At 46.8% G+C, this 17,470-nt stretch overlaps 1 long non-coding RNA gene across 1 annotated transcript; it reads right to left on the bottom strand.

Annotated features, from left to right (window-relative positions):
- Nucleotides 1–9,787: 9,787 nt before the first annotated feature.
- LOC141042327 (uncharacterized) lies at nucleotides 9,788–16,978 on the bottom strand. The gene is made up of 3 exons (XR_012204631.1): nucleotides 13,697–16,978; nucleotides 10,806–13,650; nucleotides 9,788–10,719 (listed from the first exon to the last, which is right to left on the bottom strand). It is a non-coding gene; the product is annotated as an uncharacterized lncRNA (long non-coding RNA).
- Between the last annotated feature and the right edge of the window lie 492 nt (nucleotides 16,979–17,470).

Here is a 17,470-nt window from a genome sequence, read left to right as displayed (position 1 = left end):
TGGCGCGAACTAACTTTTATGCAGGTCGACCTTCATCATGGACACCACGTGCATCCTCTACTTCCATTGCACCATCACCTCCATCAGGTGCCACCTCCAGCCGTGATACAAGAAAGCAGGCACAACCACCACTCTCTGCTAAGAGCACACCTGCCGGGCCTGCGCAGAGGTCTTCTTCTTCCATGGCGTCAACAGGGCACACAAGTGATATTATTTGTCGTCGTTGTAAGGGAAGAGGACATTTTGCGAGAGAATGCAAATCTCAGCGTGTGATGATTGCTATTGAGGATGGTGGGTATGAGTCCGCTAGTGACTATGATGAGGAGACTTTGGCTCTTATTACACATGAAGAACACGGTGGAGATGATTCTGATCATGAGACGCAATACATGGATGCTGAAGATGCTGACAGGTATGAATGTTTAGTTGCTCAACATGTTTTGAGTGTGCAGGTTACACAAGCTGAGCAAAATCAGAGGCATAATTTGTTCCATACAAAGGGAGTTGTGAAGGAACGTTCTATTCGCGTCATCATAGATGGAGGGAGCTGCAACAACTTGGCTAGCATGGAGATGGTGGAGAAACTATCTCTCACCACAAGACCACATCCACATCCTTACTACATCCAATGGTTCAACAACAGCGGCAAGGTTAAGGTAACACGTATTGTTCGTGTGCATTTTAGTATCTCTACATATGTTGATTATGTTGATTGTGATGTGGTACCTATGCAAGCATGTTCCTTATTACTTGGTAGACCATGGCAATTTGATAAAAATTCTATACACCATGGTAGAAACAATCAGTATACTCTTGTTCATAAGGATAAAAATATTACTTTGCTTCCTATGACTCCTGATTCCATATTGAAAGATGTTATTAATAGAGCTAATAAAGCAAAACAGGAGAAAAATAAGACTAAAAATCAGATTGTGGCAAAAGAATTTGAGCAACAAATGAAGCCTAATAATAAACCATCTGGTGTTGCTTCTGAAATTAAATTGAAAAGTGCATGTTTACTTGCCACCAAATCTGATATTGATGAGCTAGATTTTAGCAAATCTGTTTGCTATACTTTTGTGTACAAAGAGGCATTATTTTCATTCGAGGACGTGCCTTCCTCTTTGCCCCCTGCTGTCACTAACATTTTGCAGGAGTTCGCTGACGTCTTTCCACAAGACGTGCCAACGGGATTACCACCTATTCGAGGTATTGAGCATCAAATTGACTTTATTCCCTGTGCATCGCTACCCAACCGTGCACCATACCGTACCAATCCAGAGGAGACGAAGGAGATTATGCGTCAAGTATAGGAGCTGCTCGACAAAGGTTATATACGCGAATCTCTTAGTCCTTGTGCTATTCCTATTATACTAGTGCCTAAAAATGATGGTACGTCGTGTATGTGTGTTGATTGTAGAGGCATTAATAATATTACTATTCGTTATCTCATCCTATTCCTAGGCTAGATGATATGCTTGATGAATTGAGTGGCTCTACAATATTCTCCAAAGTTGATTTGCGTAGTGGATACCATCAAATTCATATGAAATTGGGAGATGAATGGAAAACAGCATTTAAAACTAAGTTTGGTTTATATGAGTGGTTAGTCATGCCTTTTGGGTTAACTAATGCACCTAGTACTTTCATGAGACTAATGAACGAAGTTTTACGTGCTTTCATTGGACGATTTGTGGTAGTCTATTTTGATAATATACTGATTTATAGCAAATCTTTGGAAGAACATTTGGAACATTTACGTGTTGTTTTTATTGCTCTACGTGATGTACGTTTGTTTGGTAACCTTGGGAAGTGCACCTTTTGCACCGATTGAGTATCTTTTCTTGGCTATGTTGTTACTCCACAGGGAATTGAAGTTGATAAAGCCAAGATTGAAGCTATTGAGAGTTGGCCGCAGCCCAAAATGGTCACACAAGTGAGGAGTTTTCTTGGACTCGTTGGTTTCTATAGGCGTTTTGTGAGAGATTTTAGCACCATTGCTGCACCTCTCAATGAGCTTACAAAGAAGGATCTGCCTTTTGTTTGGGGTACCGCACAGGAAGAAGCCTTCACGATATTGAAAGATAAGTTGACACATGCTCCTTTACTCCAACTTCCTAATTTTAATAAGACTTTTGAGCTTGAATGTGATGCTAGTGGAATTGGATTAGGAGGTGTGTTATTACAAGATGGCAAACCTGTTGCATACTTTTCTGAAAAATTGAGTGGGCCTAGTCTGAACTATTCTACTTATGATAAAGAATTATATGCTCTTGTTCGGACCTTAGAAACATGGCAACATTATTTATGGCCCAAAGAATTTGTTATACATTCTGATCACGAATCTTTGAAACACATTAAAAGTCAAGCAAAACTGAACCGTAGACATGCTAAATGGGTTGAATTCACTGAGACTTTCCCTTATGTCATTAAACACAAGAAGGGTAAAGAAAATGTTATTGCTGATGCATTGTCTCGTTGTTATACTATGCTTTCACAACTTGACTTTAAAATATTTGGTTTGGAGACCATCAAAGATCAATATGTGCATGATGCTGAATTTAAAGATGTATTGCAGAATTGTAAAGAAGGTAGAACATGGAACAAGTTTGTCGTTAACGATGGATTTGTGTTTCGTGCTAACAAGTTATGCATTCCAGCTAGCTCCGTTCGTCTTTTGTTGTTGCAGGAGGCACATGTAGGAGGACTAATGGGACACTTTGGCGTGAAGAAGACAGAGGATATACTAGCTACACCTTTCTTTTGGCCAAAGATGAGACGGGATGTTGAGCGTTTTGTTGCTCGCTGCACTACATGTCAAAAAGCTAAGTCACGACTCAATCCTCATGGTTTATATATGCCTTTGCCTGTACCTAGTGTTTCTTGGGAGGATATATCTATGGACTTTGTTTTAGGTTTACCTCAAACAAAGAAGGGGAGGGATAGCATATTTGTTGTCGTGGATAGGTTCTCGAAAATGGCACAATTTATACCATGTCATAAAAGCGATGATGCTGTTAATGTTGCTGATTTGTTCTTTCGTGAAATTATTCGCTTGCATGGTGTGCCAAATACTATTGTTTCAGATCGTGATACTAAATTTCTTAGCCACTTTTGGAGATGTTTATGGGCTATGTTGGGGACTAAACTGCTTTTTAGTACTACTTGTCACCCCCAAACTGATGGTCAAACTGAAGTAGTCAATAGAACATTGTCTACTATGCTTACGGCTGTTTTGAAGAATAATAAGAAAAAAATTGCTTATAATCGTTCGTTGCATTCTACTACTAAGATGTGCCCTTTTGAAATTGTGTATGGTTTCCTACCTCGTACACCCATTGATTTGTTGCCTCTTCCATCTTCGGAGAAGGTTAATTTTGATGCTAAACAACGTGCTGAATTGGTCTTAAAAATGCATGAGTTAACTAAGGAAAACATTGAGCGTATGAATGCTAAATATAAACTTGCTGGAGATAAGGGTAGAAAACATGTTGTCTTTGCACCTGGAGATCTTGTTTGGTTACATCTGCGTAAGGATAGGTTTCCTAATTTGCGCAAATCAAAGCTAATGCCACGTGCTGATGGTCCTTTTAAGGTGTTAGAGAAAATAAATGATAATGCATATAAACTTGAGCTGCCTGCAGATTTTGGGGTTAGTCCCACATTTAACATTGCAGATTTGAAGCCTTATTTGGGTGAGGAAGAAGAGCTTTCGTCGAGGACGACTTCAATTCAGGAAGGGGAGGATGATGAGGACATCAATACCATTGTTACACCCACAACCCCTGCTACTATACATATTGGACCGATTACTAGAGCTCGCGCACGCCAATTAAATTACCAAGTACTTTCGTTTCTTGGTAATGATTCTAATGTTCATGAGAATATGATGCTGCCTAAATTGGATACATTTGTTTTGCTTACAAATGAAGGGCCTAGCTTGGAGAAGGATGAACACTGGAGCAAGAACAAGCATGGACTTGATGGCATGCGCAAGGGAGACAAGAACAGAGTTTCAAGTGATGATTTCAGGACTTTGAAGCCACCATAATGAGTGCATGAAGCCTTGGATGAAACATACAAGATGCCACTTCATAATTTTCGTCCAGAGGCTATTCTAGGTGTTGCGTCCCCTTATTTTTGGGCCAGGCCCATGTAATTTCGAAATACTTCAATATAGGCTGTTTTTAGAGTCCGTATGTGTGGGGAAACAAGAGTTAGGGTGGGTTTCGGACCCCTCCTCCAAGGACCATGAAATTCCCCTCCTCTTCCTCCATATATACAGCCCCTAGGGCATCGTTTAGACTTTGGGTTTTTTTTAGATCAAAAGTTCGCCATAGTTGCAACTTCGTGTACTTCGTTTGTGTTCAACGACCAGACCAAGACGTCACAGAACCCCACCTTCATTAATAAAGATTTCCTCTTATATTCGCAATAACCAGATTGCAATCTTAGTTTCTTGCTTGTTCTTCGTTTGCTCGCAGGAAACAGGCCCTCATGGTCAGGTTGATCGTGCTCCGGCGTGGTCAATAACCCTCGGAAGTTGGTTTAGCGATTGCTAAGGCGCGACGTCTCGCACGTTCGTAGTCGGATCGTCAAGGTCGACTCCCACACAAAATGATAGCCACCATCTCATCAAAACATCAGGACACCTTTGCCTCTATCAGTCAGTCCAGGGGGGCACAGGAGGGAGAGAGGGCCAAAGGAGTAGAGAGGGGACTCGAGGTGGCCTTAAATAGAAAGGGGCGAGGTGCACCGTGGGCTCATGCGCCAGCGAGGTCGTAGCCGTCGCTTGGGGCCACGGGAGTGCTCGACTTCGAGTAGGGGGTCTTCCTGGGGGTGGTCTACGACCAGGGAAAGAGAGAGGGAGAGGGTAGCGAGCGCGAGGAGGGCCAGGGTCGTGGGCAGCGACTGGCGGACGAGGGCAGCGCTCAGGCACACGCCGCAGGGGCGAGAGAGAGGAAGAGAAGAGGGGGCCGACGCGGCTGTCGTGTTCTGGACGTCGAGGTCCTCGACTGGTGTGCAGGGGAGGCCCGAGGTGGTTGGGAACGCGGTGTCAACGGTCGGGAGCGTGATGACGTGCTCCAGAGCGTGTCTTTGGCTGGCATGGCGTGCCGTTTTGCGGAATGGGCGCGACCACTTGTGTCTGGGAGCTGCAGGGGGAGCAAACAATGGGAAGTAGAATTGGATGCCTTGTGTGATCTCTGGAAGAGAGTGGAGGTGGAGAGGGAGGGGAAATGTTGTTGTCCAGAGAGAAAAATTGGGTCCCTGCCCTGTCGGATTACGGGTTCCGGCAAACCCTTGAAAGGTTCGAACTCTGGGGTGTGCACGAAGAACACTCTCTCCCTAGCTCGCTCGCTAAACGATCTCACGGCCTAGCTCGACGAACCCGAAGAACAGAGAGACATAGAGATTTATCCTGGTTCGGGCCACCTTGCGGTGTAATACCCTACTCCAGCTTTGTGGTGGATTGCCTCGAGGGGCTCAGGATGATCTAGTACAGTGGGTGAACAGCCTCAGGAGGTTTGGTGTTCTTGAGCTCGATGAGCGGGTGGATGTGAGGATCATCCGACCCCTTGCTATGGTGGTGGCTAGGTCCTATTTATAGTGGCCTTGGTCCTCTTCCCAAATGTTAGGCGGGAAGGGTTCCCACAACGGCCAGATTTGAAGGGAGACAACTAGTACAAGCTATCCTGACAAAAGCAGTCTTCGCCTGCAAAAGGCTCTGGTGGTGACGCTGCCGTGGGCTCTACGATGACCTCCGTCCTGCCGTCCTGGCGGTCTTGGTCTTGTTGCACCGATATGGAAACCTTTGCCTGATGCCTCGGGACCCCGTGCCTGCGCTTGCCTCCCTGGGCGCCCGCTGGCGCCCCCTGGCCTTGGTCGTCATGGCTCACGTCATGTGAACCTCACGAGGTGCACCTTCCATAGATATCTTCGCTCCTCAGGATCCATACTAGTGAGGCCGCCCCCTGGAGGTCTTGGTGCCGTCCGCCTCGCGAGGCTTGGCCCCTCGCGAGGGTCTTGAGTTCTTGCTACTGAAGCTGGGCCGTACCGGGCCGCCGGTGGAGCCATGCCATGGGCCGCAGGTAGGCAAGTCTGGGCACCCCGGGTCCCAGAACACCGACAGTAGCCCCCGAGCCCAAGGCGCTCTCGAACTTGGCTTCGAGCCGAATCCAAAGGGCAAGTGCGGAGCGCCGCGGGCCCCAACCGCCTGCGGCCTTGATGGACGTGTGGCGATTGATGGGACGTGGGCACCTCCGCTTCCCCATGTTGCCTCGGCAACCGTCCTTGCCTGACAAAAGGCCGACGCCCACCACAGGGCTTTCATTGCTCTCCCTCCGTCTTGCTCTAAATCCCCTTCTCCTTCTCGCCCAAGGAGACTCCAGATCCATCAAAACTTTTCCCCGAGGTTGTAGCCGATGGCCACCGACAAGGCTAAGGCCGCGCGCTCGAGCTCCTGCTTCGAGCCCGCCCTGGGTGCGTCCACAGTCTCGGAGAAGAACCTCGCCGCCGCGCTCCTGATGGCGGCGGGTGACAGCAACGAGGGGGGAAATACCACGCTTCGGGCCGGCTCCGCTGAACCGGAGGCCTCGGGTAGTACCCTCTACCCCTTCTTCATGCACAGCGTCTTTGCGGGGCTGGTCTCCCCTTTCTCTAAATTTTTCTACGCCGTCCTCTGCCATTACAAGCTGCACGCCCTCCATCTTCATCCCAACTCCTTCCTCCCTCTGTCGATCTTCTCCTTTTACTGCGAAGCTTTCATGGGGGTGATGTCGTCCGTGGCGCTGCTTCGCCACTTCTTCTATCTCCGGAACAAGGGGGGCCAGTGCTCGGGGTGTGCCAACTTTGTCCGGCCAATGGGACCAACGCCATCTCGAGAGCCGGGAGAAAGGTGGATGGCTTCAGGAACAAGTGGGTCCTCATGGATGCCAAGAGCCCCTACCCTCGACTGGTGCTGCCGACGGGGAAGCCAACCCCTCATGAGGGATGGAATAGCGCGAAGCTCACCGGCCCCCGGGCGGAGCAGATGTTGAGGAGGATGGCGGCTGACCTGAAGCCTGACGACCCGAAGGCGAAGAAGCTGACGGGGGCCATGATTGTCAAGGAGTTCCTGGCGCGGCGCTTGGCTCCACTCCAGGCGCGCTCGCGCCCCATGTGGAAGCTCATGGACAAGGGAGGCGACCTTCGACTGCGCCCGGATGCCTTGTCCGACGAGGAGCCGGACAAGGCCCTCCGCTTCCTGGTCAGGGAGGACCAAGGGTATCCGCCTGATACCCATCTTCCGCTGTACCGCCGCCCGGATGGGGCGAAGATCGCCGCCGCCATGCCCGTCTTCAATGAGCGTGAGCTCGTGCCATCGGCGCCCACTGGAGCACCGGTGGTGGTGTCCTCCGGTGAGTCCATCCAGGAGGAGAGGTCGGACTTGGAGGCAGCCCGGGAGGGGGAGGGGGAGACTTCTCCTCCGCGCCTGGCAGATCTCCTCCGCACACTCCCTGACGACGACGACGCTGGTGAGCATCCGGTGAGGGAGTCGTCGCACCCTGCCGGGGTCACCACAAGGTCCAGGGGCACGCCCCCGAAGAAGCCGCAGGCCGGGGCCCTGAAAAAGAGCAGATCGACGATGATCTCCCGAGGCGATGCCTCCGCTTCGTCACCGGCCGGCGCTGCTATGGGCTCGGCCGCCGCACCCTTGTGCCACCGGAGCTCGCGTGCCGGTGTCCCAGCCCGCAAAGCCTTCGGGCCTGGTGCTCCAGAAGAGGCCGAGGGAGTACGCCGCTGTGGACCAGTAAGCGCTCCACCCTGATCCTTTGTTCCTTTCCTTGCCATAGTTTCTTGACGCCTTCCCATTACATTGTTGGGCCAACATCGGCGGTGAAGAAGAAGAAGAGCCTCAGCGGCCGGGTCATCTTCACGAGATGTGGAGGCCCGTCCTCAGGAGAAGGTGATCTCTACATCCAGGCCAGCTCCGGAGGCTCCCGCCCCTCGCTCGCCTGCTGAGATCGTGAAGGCTCAGGAGCCCCCGGCCCTTTCTGCTGCTGACTTGCAGGCTTTGGCGCCGACACCACCTCTTCCCATCGTGCCACTAGGCCATGACCCTCCTGCTTCGCCCGATGCTCTAGAGGATGCTCTTTCTGCGCTGACCCAGCTTCGTGTCGACCTTCAAAGCGTCGACCGCCGGCTGGCGTCGGGGTGGCTGGAGTTGGTCTCGGGGTGGCTGCGATCCGATGCGTCCGTGAGGGCGGCATGGAGCCAGGCTGTGGCAGCCTCCGAGGATGGTAAGAAGGCTGCCGACCTGGCCGCGGCCGCCCGCGAGGAGGCGTCGAAGGATGTCGAGGCTGCCAAGGAGCGTTGCCGGATGGCGGAGGCCGAGCTGGAGACCCTGCGCAACGAGCACGCCGCCGAGGCCCGTTAGCGCGTGGCCCGGGAGGATAAGCTAAAAGCTCAAGAAGACGCGGTAGCCGGTCGTGACACCAAGCTGGAGCAGTCGGCGTGGGAGCAGGCCGCAGAGCGCAACCTCCTAGGGGAGTTGAAGAAGGAGGCCAGGGCCGGATACCCAAGGATGGCATTGTACGGCAGGCGAATGTGGGCGATGTCAAAGTCAATGAGCTTGGTGTGGTAGTTGTCGTGCTGGCCGAAGGTGATAGGGAGGCGGATCTGCCTTATCGGGGTGGTGGAGCCGTCGGTCACTCCTGAGAAGGACTTGGTGGGCTGTAGCTGATCATATGGCACTTGGAGGCGGTCGAATGTCTCGATGGAAAGAACATTGAGTCCCGCACCGCCATTGGTGAGGGTCTTGGTGACAAGGACATTGTTGATGATGGGCGGGCAGAGCATCCGGAGGGCGCCGGCAGTTGCTGCGCACTTGAGCTGGTCAGAGGAGCTGAAGGTGATGGTGCACTTGGACCACCTGAGCAGGCGCATGGCCTCGAGCCTAGGGAGGGCCATGTTTACCTCACGAGCGAACTGCTTAATGTTGCGCTGGGAGGCTGGGACCTGAGCGCCACCCGAGATGTAGGCGATGGCGCGAGGCTCCTGGAAGCCCCCAGCCCCCTCGTCCTGGTGGTGGTCCTTGTTCCTCCTCGGTGGTGGTGGCAGCGGAGGGAGCCCGGCCTTGCCCTAAGGATGGTCCTCGCGAGGCTGGTTCCTCCAGGCACCCTCGCGAGGTTGGTCCTGCCAGTGGTCCTCACGAGGTCGGTCGCACCACTCCTGGCGGGGGCCGCGGTCGTCCCAGCACCCCCCCACTTCTGCCTTCTCCGTGGCCGTAGCCTCGGTCATTGCGCTTGGGGCGTCAACCGAAGCGCTCATCGCGGATGGCCCTGAGCTCCTGGTAGTCGTTCGTGTTGTGGCTGTGTACGTTGTGGAAGACGCAGAACGGGCGGTTGCCCTTGGATGACTCGGGGTGGTCGCAGCCGCGCTTCATCTCTGGTTCTGCCGCGAGCACGGCAGCCCCCTTGCGCTTCACATCTTTGGTCTTGACCTTCTTGTCTTCTGGGTCGGCAGCTGGAAGCTCGAGGAGGGAAAGGCGTCCCTCCTTAGCTCTTGCGCACTTGGTCGCCATGTTGAACATCTCCAAAGCCGTGCACAGGTCCTCGTGTATGGCAAGTCCCTCCTTCATCTTGATATCGCGAACGCCATCAGAGAATGCTGAGATAATGGCCTCGTCCATCACCTTGGGAATTGTCGTGGAATTATCACGGCAGATGTCCTAGTGTGAGGACTTAGTCGTGAGGCCAAGGCATCTACGCGGTAGCTTGGAGGGGTTGGTCGGAATCGAGAGACGCGAGGCGGATCAACACACAAGACAAGGATTTAGACAGCTTCGGACCCCGGAAAGCATCATCCGGTAATAGCCCTACATGTTGTTTGTGGCTAGATCTCATTATGCTCATGAGGGAGTCGCCGTAAACCGGCTCTCCTAGTTGTGTCTAGCCTTAACGATTATTTTCTATCCCTCTTGGAGTGCCCTGCCCCTCCTTATATAAGTTGAAGGGGAAGGTTACATGTAGAGTCCAACTCGGATTAAGACTTAAACTATTCTGACTTCTCTTCATGGGCTTCTCTCCATGGGCTTCTTAACGTCTAGGGCTTATTAACGTCATGGGCTTCTTAACTCCAGGCGACCCTGTTACAATCTGACTTACCATCTAGCTTACCATCTGGCTTACCGTCTGGCTTAACATCTGTCGGCTTACCATCTGACTTAACATCTGGCTTAACATCTGCCGGCTTACCATATGACTTAACATCTGTCGGCTTACGATCTGACTTAACATCTGCCGGCTTACGATCTGACTTAACATCTGCCGGCTTACGATCTGCCGGCTTACCAATGAAACACCAAGTCCCAGCCGGGTCATATCTCCGGCCGGGTCATACCGTGGGGTATATCCCCGACATTATCACCCAGTTTAATTTTGGATTTATCCATGTTAAACTGATCCTGTAAAACAAACACAAGAACAATTTTGATAGATTATGCTCCGGGTTAAGAACTCTTGTAAGCCGGCACCTGATCATCCTTAATTCTTTGTCATTTCCTTCTTCTAGAAAATCCGGGTCAATAGGCCAGCTTCATAATCAATTTGCTGACATTGGTTTCTCACAGAGAAAAAATGTGAAGAATAATTCATTTGACTCAGCTCCCAATGCTTAAAAAATATTGGTCTTTGAAATACTCATCTAATTCTTCAGCTGGCTTGAAGATGTAAAACTTGCCTGTTTATCATTGCCAAAATTGTCGGCTTGTAAATATTGATGACACTGGGTTATAATTGTAGTTAACATCAAGCTTGAAAATGTACCTCTTATATGCATATCACTTGTGGCCCCCAAGTCTTAAGAAGGTAGCGTAGCAACAGCTTAAGACTTGCTTCAGTATAAATGTCACAACCTTGAAGAAATCCGATTTGTTCAGCTCAGTCACTAGTCAAACTGAATATTCCACATATGTAGCCCCCAAGTGCCGGGTTGTCATGCTTGCAGCAACCTGGGACTTGTAATCGCCTTATGCTCATAAAAACTTCAACCGGTGTAGCCCCCAAGGGCCGGCTTAGTAAGATAATACTGAGTTGGGACTTCATATATACTTCATATCATATGATGTAATCCTCACCATGGGGCTCGAACCCACGTCCACAAGGTTAAGAGCCTTATACTTTACCAACTGAGTAGTGGACCTTTCAATATAATGGATTAAAGCTTGTGTACCTTGGATTTTTGACAGGAGCAATTGGTAGTCCCCAAGGGCCGGCTCATTACTATGTGATGAATCGGGTCTTCAATAAGGCAAGTAAAAAATGACTTTGCATTAGCCCCCAAGTGCCATGGTGCATGCTGTCAGTGACATGGGACTTGCATATTTGACATAATCTCAACTTAAAAGAATGTAGCCCCCAACTGCAGGGTCGTAAGCCTGCAGCGACTCGGGACTATTCCTTCCATTGTAGAATAAAGCATATCCATTGATAAAATAATAGTCATTGCGCTAAAGCGACTTTGAAAACCTCAATCATAATATTGGTCATTGATAACCATAATAAAAATCCAGCCATGTTGGCTATTCAAGATTTGAATAATATAATCCGGTATGAAAAGCTCAATCATTTAATATCATCATGAAAATCCATCCAACTTTGGCTATGAAAGATGTGAATACCTTATCGGTTCACAAGTAAATCCGGAGTTTAAATACTCAGCGGCTCTTGGCCAATGGCGACTTAATGCACATTCATTGTAAGCCGGAATTTTTATAACTCAATGGCTTATAGCCTTTGAGAAAATCCAGAATGGATAACCCTTTTGAAACATCAATTTTGATGATGAGCTTGAACTTAATCATTTATATAAACCATAGTTCTGCAAATCCTGTACAGAGTTTAAACAACATATGCCCTGGCGACTTAACGTCTAAAGCCAAGGCCGGTTTAATCACAACCTTATATAATCATAACAAAATATTATACCTGTGATATTTGCTCATACTGCCAGCTTATCATACCAATGCAGTAAGGGTAATAACCCAAAACTTAGAGGACAATACTTCCAATGACTTAATATCATCATATGTTGCCGGTTCACCATATACCTATGTTTGAGCCGTGTTGTGCAACAGACTCTCTTTGGTCTTTGTAATCCGGTCATTAACCCGCCAAGTAGGTCAGAGCTATACTCATATGAAGTTATAATACTGGCTTGATAGCCGAAATCCCAAGGTAATCAGAGTTGTGCTCTCATGAAATTATCATATTGGCTTGGTAGCCGGATTATCAAGGTAATTAGAGCTGTGCTCTTATGAAATTATCATATTGGCTTAGTAGCCGAATTATCAAGTTAATCATAACCGTGCTCTTATGAATTTATCATATTGGCTTGGTAGCCGAATTACCAAGATAACTAGAGCTGTGCTCTTATGAAATTATCATATTGGCTTGGTAGCCGAATTACCAAGATAACCAGAGCTGTGCTCTTATGACATTATCATATTAGCTTGATAGCCGAATTACCATGATCAAGTGGGTAGTAACGTTATGTTCTCTTTGGTGAATACACCTATGTTTGAACAGGAGGCCACCAAGTGACATATTCGGTCAAGAGGGTAGTAACGCTATGATTCGAATACGATCAGGAAGCCCCCAAGTGACCATAATTGTGGCGTTGCACTGGATCAAAAGGGTAGTAACGCTATGTTCTCTTTGGTGAATACACCTATGTTTGAACACGAAGCCCCAAGTGACCAATAAGATAAGCCAATAAGGCAGGACACCCATGTTTGAACCGCGCATCATGGCAGCAAGTTCTCTTTGGCAACCTTTAATTTTTCTGAGAACTCGAACTTGCGAGAGATGAATTCTTTTTGAACCGGAATTTTAAACCGGATATTGAGAGCTTAAGCTTTATGGGAGAGAGATGTCTCTTGAGCCGGATTTAAACCGGAATCTTCATTTTGAGCCGGAAATTTTCTGACGGCCTTTAAATTTTCACCAATAGGGCGGTAGCCTCCGAGGTCGGGTTATTTTTTCCTCCAATTACCCGGAGTTCTTGAATTTTTTGAAACCGTCCAATTCCGCCGAGTCATATCATTGTAGCCCCCGAGTCTTAAAACGACTAGAGGAGTTGTCTTGAGATTCTCCATATTTGATCGTGATATAAACCGGTATGAGTCATTCAACAGCTCAGTGATATAATAGTCCCTTTTGCAGTAAACAACTTGTCCTACATTGGATAACTTGCAAGCCAAAGCAATTGTTCTTTTAAAGAAAGCAATATGTAATATAAAAATATACTAGATGGATTTCACCTGATATGTCAGGCCAGAAATTATCCACCGCGGAGTTGATGATCAGTTGATCACCACGGTGAAGCGCGCGGTAAACCGTGCGGACGGGCAAGTTAGCCGCATTGTGTTGATGTAGTATGAGCCGCGCGGGTGGCGGCTTGCGCACACCCATTAAGTAGCACGCAATCGCGGTCCTAGTGAGTCAATTGTAGACCAGGCCGCAGGGGCGGCGACTTGCGCATGCCCATAGAACAACAAGTGGGCGCGGACGCCATTGCATAATGATGCTAGCACCCGCTCCATATCCGCCGCATGGCATCACTTTTGTGATGAATAATTGTCCTGCGCAAAAATATTACTAGCCAGGTTACCTGTTCGTAGACATATTATTGTATATAATATTACTAGCCAGGTTACCTGTTCGTAGACATATTATTGTATATAGATGAAAAAGATAGGATGGATATCACCTGATGTACTTTTCGGATGAAGCGACTGCACGGCAATTCGACCAAGTGATGGCCTTGACAGCCAAACAAATAACCACGCATCCATCAGTTTTTCAATGGGTCGTGTCCCTCATCCTCGCGGACTCCGGTCTCCGATGAGTTTATCGTATATCATCTAGCACTGTCTCTTTGCATCGACCACCAGGAGCCGCACTTGGGTGTCTTGTTTAATCAACCTGAAGTAGTCCCAGCCTTGATTCTCCATCATTATTTTAGTTATTGGGAGTGTCTATTTGACGTTTGACTGAAAATCATTTGGGCATCAGTCAAGTTTTCCAACCAATAATAAGATGACACTTGTACGTATTTGTGCATCTCCTTTTTGTGTATCTCCGCTATGTGCATGTCAATGCTAAAATGTCAATCCTAACCGGGTTGGAACTGAACCCGGTTTCAAACAAATGTGAGCTACAACTATCGCAATACCATAGCCCAAAAAAGCCCTACAGATCCATTAACCTACTATTTGTAGGTCTGGCATCAGTGGCGTCAACATACTGTCCACTTACAGTCATTTGGGAGAAAATTGCAGTGATAATTAGACCGCCATTACAATCTGTTGGTAACTTGCAGTCTACTTACAGTTACAATGATATCTTAAGAGTTGAAGTCTAAAATAGACAAAATTTGCAAGTCAAATTAGCACTGGAACTTCTAGAATTACAGTGCATTTACACAGAACTTACACTCGTACCGTGTGATTATTACAGTGACATTATGACCGGAACTTACAGAAAGTATGAAAACAATGATCACAGTGGATTCACACAGAACTTACACTGTCATTTGAGAGAGAGAAAATTACAGTGATAATTACACTATCATTATAGTCTACTTAGAGTCTACTTGCAGTGTATCTTAAGAGCTACAATCTAGATACACACAACTTAAGTCAAATTTAGCACTGAAACTTCTTAAAAATTACAGTGTATTTACACAGTACTTACATACATACTGTTTGAACATTACAGTGACATTATGATAGGAACTTATAGATAATCGGTGATTGTATTTACACAGAACTTTACTGATACTGTGTAAATATTACAGTGGCATTACTACTAGGACTTCTAAGAAAATACTGTGTAAATATTACAGTGGCCAAACGGGTTGCACTCAACTAGACTCGCTGCCAAACCACCAGAACAAAGAGGGGGTGTACATGAAAACAGAGTAGATCAACAGTAGAACAAAAATAGCATTGTAATTAACATGAGTACACCTTGAAAATTATGAAAAAAACTGCTGCATATAACCACTGTAAGAACTATAGATTATACCACTATAAATTAGTACAGGTTTGTGAACCTCATTTGTAATTTATAGTAGTGAATCAGTTGAATTACACTAGTATATTTACAGTTCTACGGTGGAGTTACAGTGTAAATGTGAAGTTGAATTACATTACAAATCCGTAGATTTGTAGTTTTGACAGTATCACCTGACGTTAACAAACCCCTAAAACTATCTAGAAAAGAGATGTTACCCAACAAAGACAAACCAAACAAAATAGCCATGAAAATTATATTGTAACTGCCCTGTGACTTACAGTGAGTTGCACAAGAATTAGTGAATTACAGTGTAATTTCCCTCTGATTTACACAGTAATTGCCCTGCAAATTACACTGAATATTGTACATGAATTACAGTAGTAATTTCCCTAAATTTACACTGTAAAACTCCTCAAATTACAGTGCAAGTGCACTGAAATTACACTGATTTCCATTATAATTGACCTGAATTTACAGTAGTGATTGCCCCTGAAATTACACTTGCTGTGAAATCGCAAGTTAAGCAGCAGACCAAAAAAAGTTCTAAAAATGGATGCAATACACATCAAACCTAGTAGCCTAGAGGGACCATAGTTCTGAAAATTACACTTAGTGTGATGAAGAAGCCTAAGAAATGAAAACCTACATGAAATTCATGGGAATTACAGTGGAATTCTGGGGTAAATTACATTGTAATATAACTAAAAAATACAGTGACTAAGCATGGGAATTACACTGCAAATCAGATGAATATTACAGTGTAAAAGAAGTAGCCTAAGAAAAATGAAAATAAAGAGGAAATTCATGGGAATTACAGTGTAATTCGGGGGTAAATGACATTGTAATATATCTAAAAAATACACTGACTAAGCATGGGAATTACACTACAAAATCATATGAATATTACAGTGTAATGAAAACCCTACACAAAAATTCAGGGCAAGAACATGAACTACGGTGTAAGCACATGAAAAATGCTGTCAATGACTAAGTGCACAGGATTTAACGACGAAAATACTACTTAAAGTACACATTAATATCTAAGCTTGCAATCTAATACAAAGGAAATTGAAAAAATGCACTGGAGGGGTCTAAGACTGACAACATAAGGGCAATAGCAGGGCTAGAACACAGGGGATTACCGAAAAAAACACAATCAGGGACATCCACTGAAGAATCATACTGGCAAAGAAAATATAGCAGTACTAATCTCTAAAATTATGATATACTGAGGAAATCCTAAACCAGGGAAACAAACACCTACATCTAACCTACCCTAAATTACATACATCTAGAACGAAAAATCAAGAGGATACAAGGGATAACCCCAAGGATGAGCCACACGAAGCAATACAGAGGCCCCCTACCAGAGCAAAATCACCAACCCTAACCACAAGAAAACCCCCAACAAAATCCATAAATCTAGACTCCTACCAACGACTACATGAAGCGAAACACCTACCAGCGCCTACACCCGAGGGGATTCAAACAAGAAATAGCTAAAGGCCTAAATAGAGGAATCACATCGATTACATAGATCTTACACAAACACATCGGGAGCCATGGGGCAAATCTACAAGAGCAACGAAACCTACACCAAACACGGGCAGCAACATACACCATCCATCAATCCAACACCAGAACAGACATAGATCTCGAAGCTACACTAGCAGAAACAGAGGAGAGACCTAGATCACACAGGGAAGAGAGAGACGAGAAAAAACAACTGGGGCAGCCGAGGAATGAAGAGAAAGGGAAGAGCAATCAAGCTCGAGCGAAAGAGTATCTCGGAATCAACATGAACCACAGGAATCGCCTCCGCTCCTCCGCCGCTCGAGCTGTGGAGCACCTCTTCCTCTCTCACCCTCCTCTCTGCCTTCTTTTCACGCGGCCACCCAAATGAAAATGGAAAAAAGACACAGAGAAAAATCAAAAAAGGGAAAAACATGACGGTGAAGGACCGGGGCGGCCTTAACGGGTTGGGACGAAATAAAAACAGCGCCCGACAAACATAAAACCAGCCCGAAAACCACACCTCCCAACGTGAATCTCTGCGCAAGAACAAACGGACAGAGATTTGAATGTCAACGAATTAAAAAACAGTCGACTGTAAAAATAGCAAATCCGTTATTTTTATATTGCATGCTCATCTTTTGCTTGATTGCACCAGATCGTCAGGAGGAATCTTCTCCTCTAGTATTGAGGCAATCACCACAAATAAACAACGCTTTCCTGGAGTGCCTTGTCAACTTGGCTTTTACATAAACAGTACTCAACTAGTACTACTCAGTAACTGAATTTGCTTTGCTCAATTAATTCCAGATGAACACTCAATGACTGACAACGTGGAGAGTAGCAGCACAAGCCGACGCCTTGGAGATTTGAACTTTCACTTGTAACCTCACGACCTG

The sequence above is a fragment of the Aegilops tauschii genome, chromosome 1 (genome assembly GCF_002575655.3).
Source record: "Aegilops tauschii subsp. strangulata cultivar AL8/78 chromosome 1, Aet v6.0, whole genome shotgun sequence".
NCBI classification, from domain to species: domain Eukaryota; kingdom Viridiplantae; phylum Streptophyta; class Magnoliopsida; order Poales; family Poaceae; genus Aegilops; species Aegilops tauschii.
Note: the sequence above shows the minus strand (reverse complement) of the source record. Positions and strands in the feature narration are given on the sequence as shown.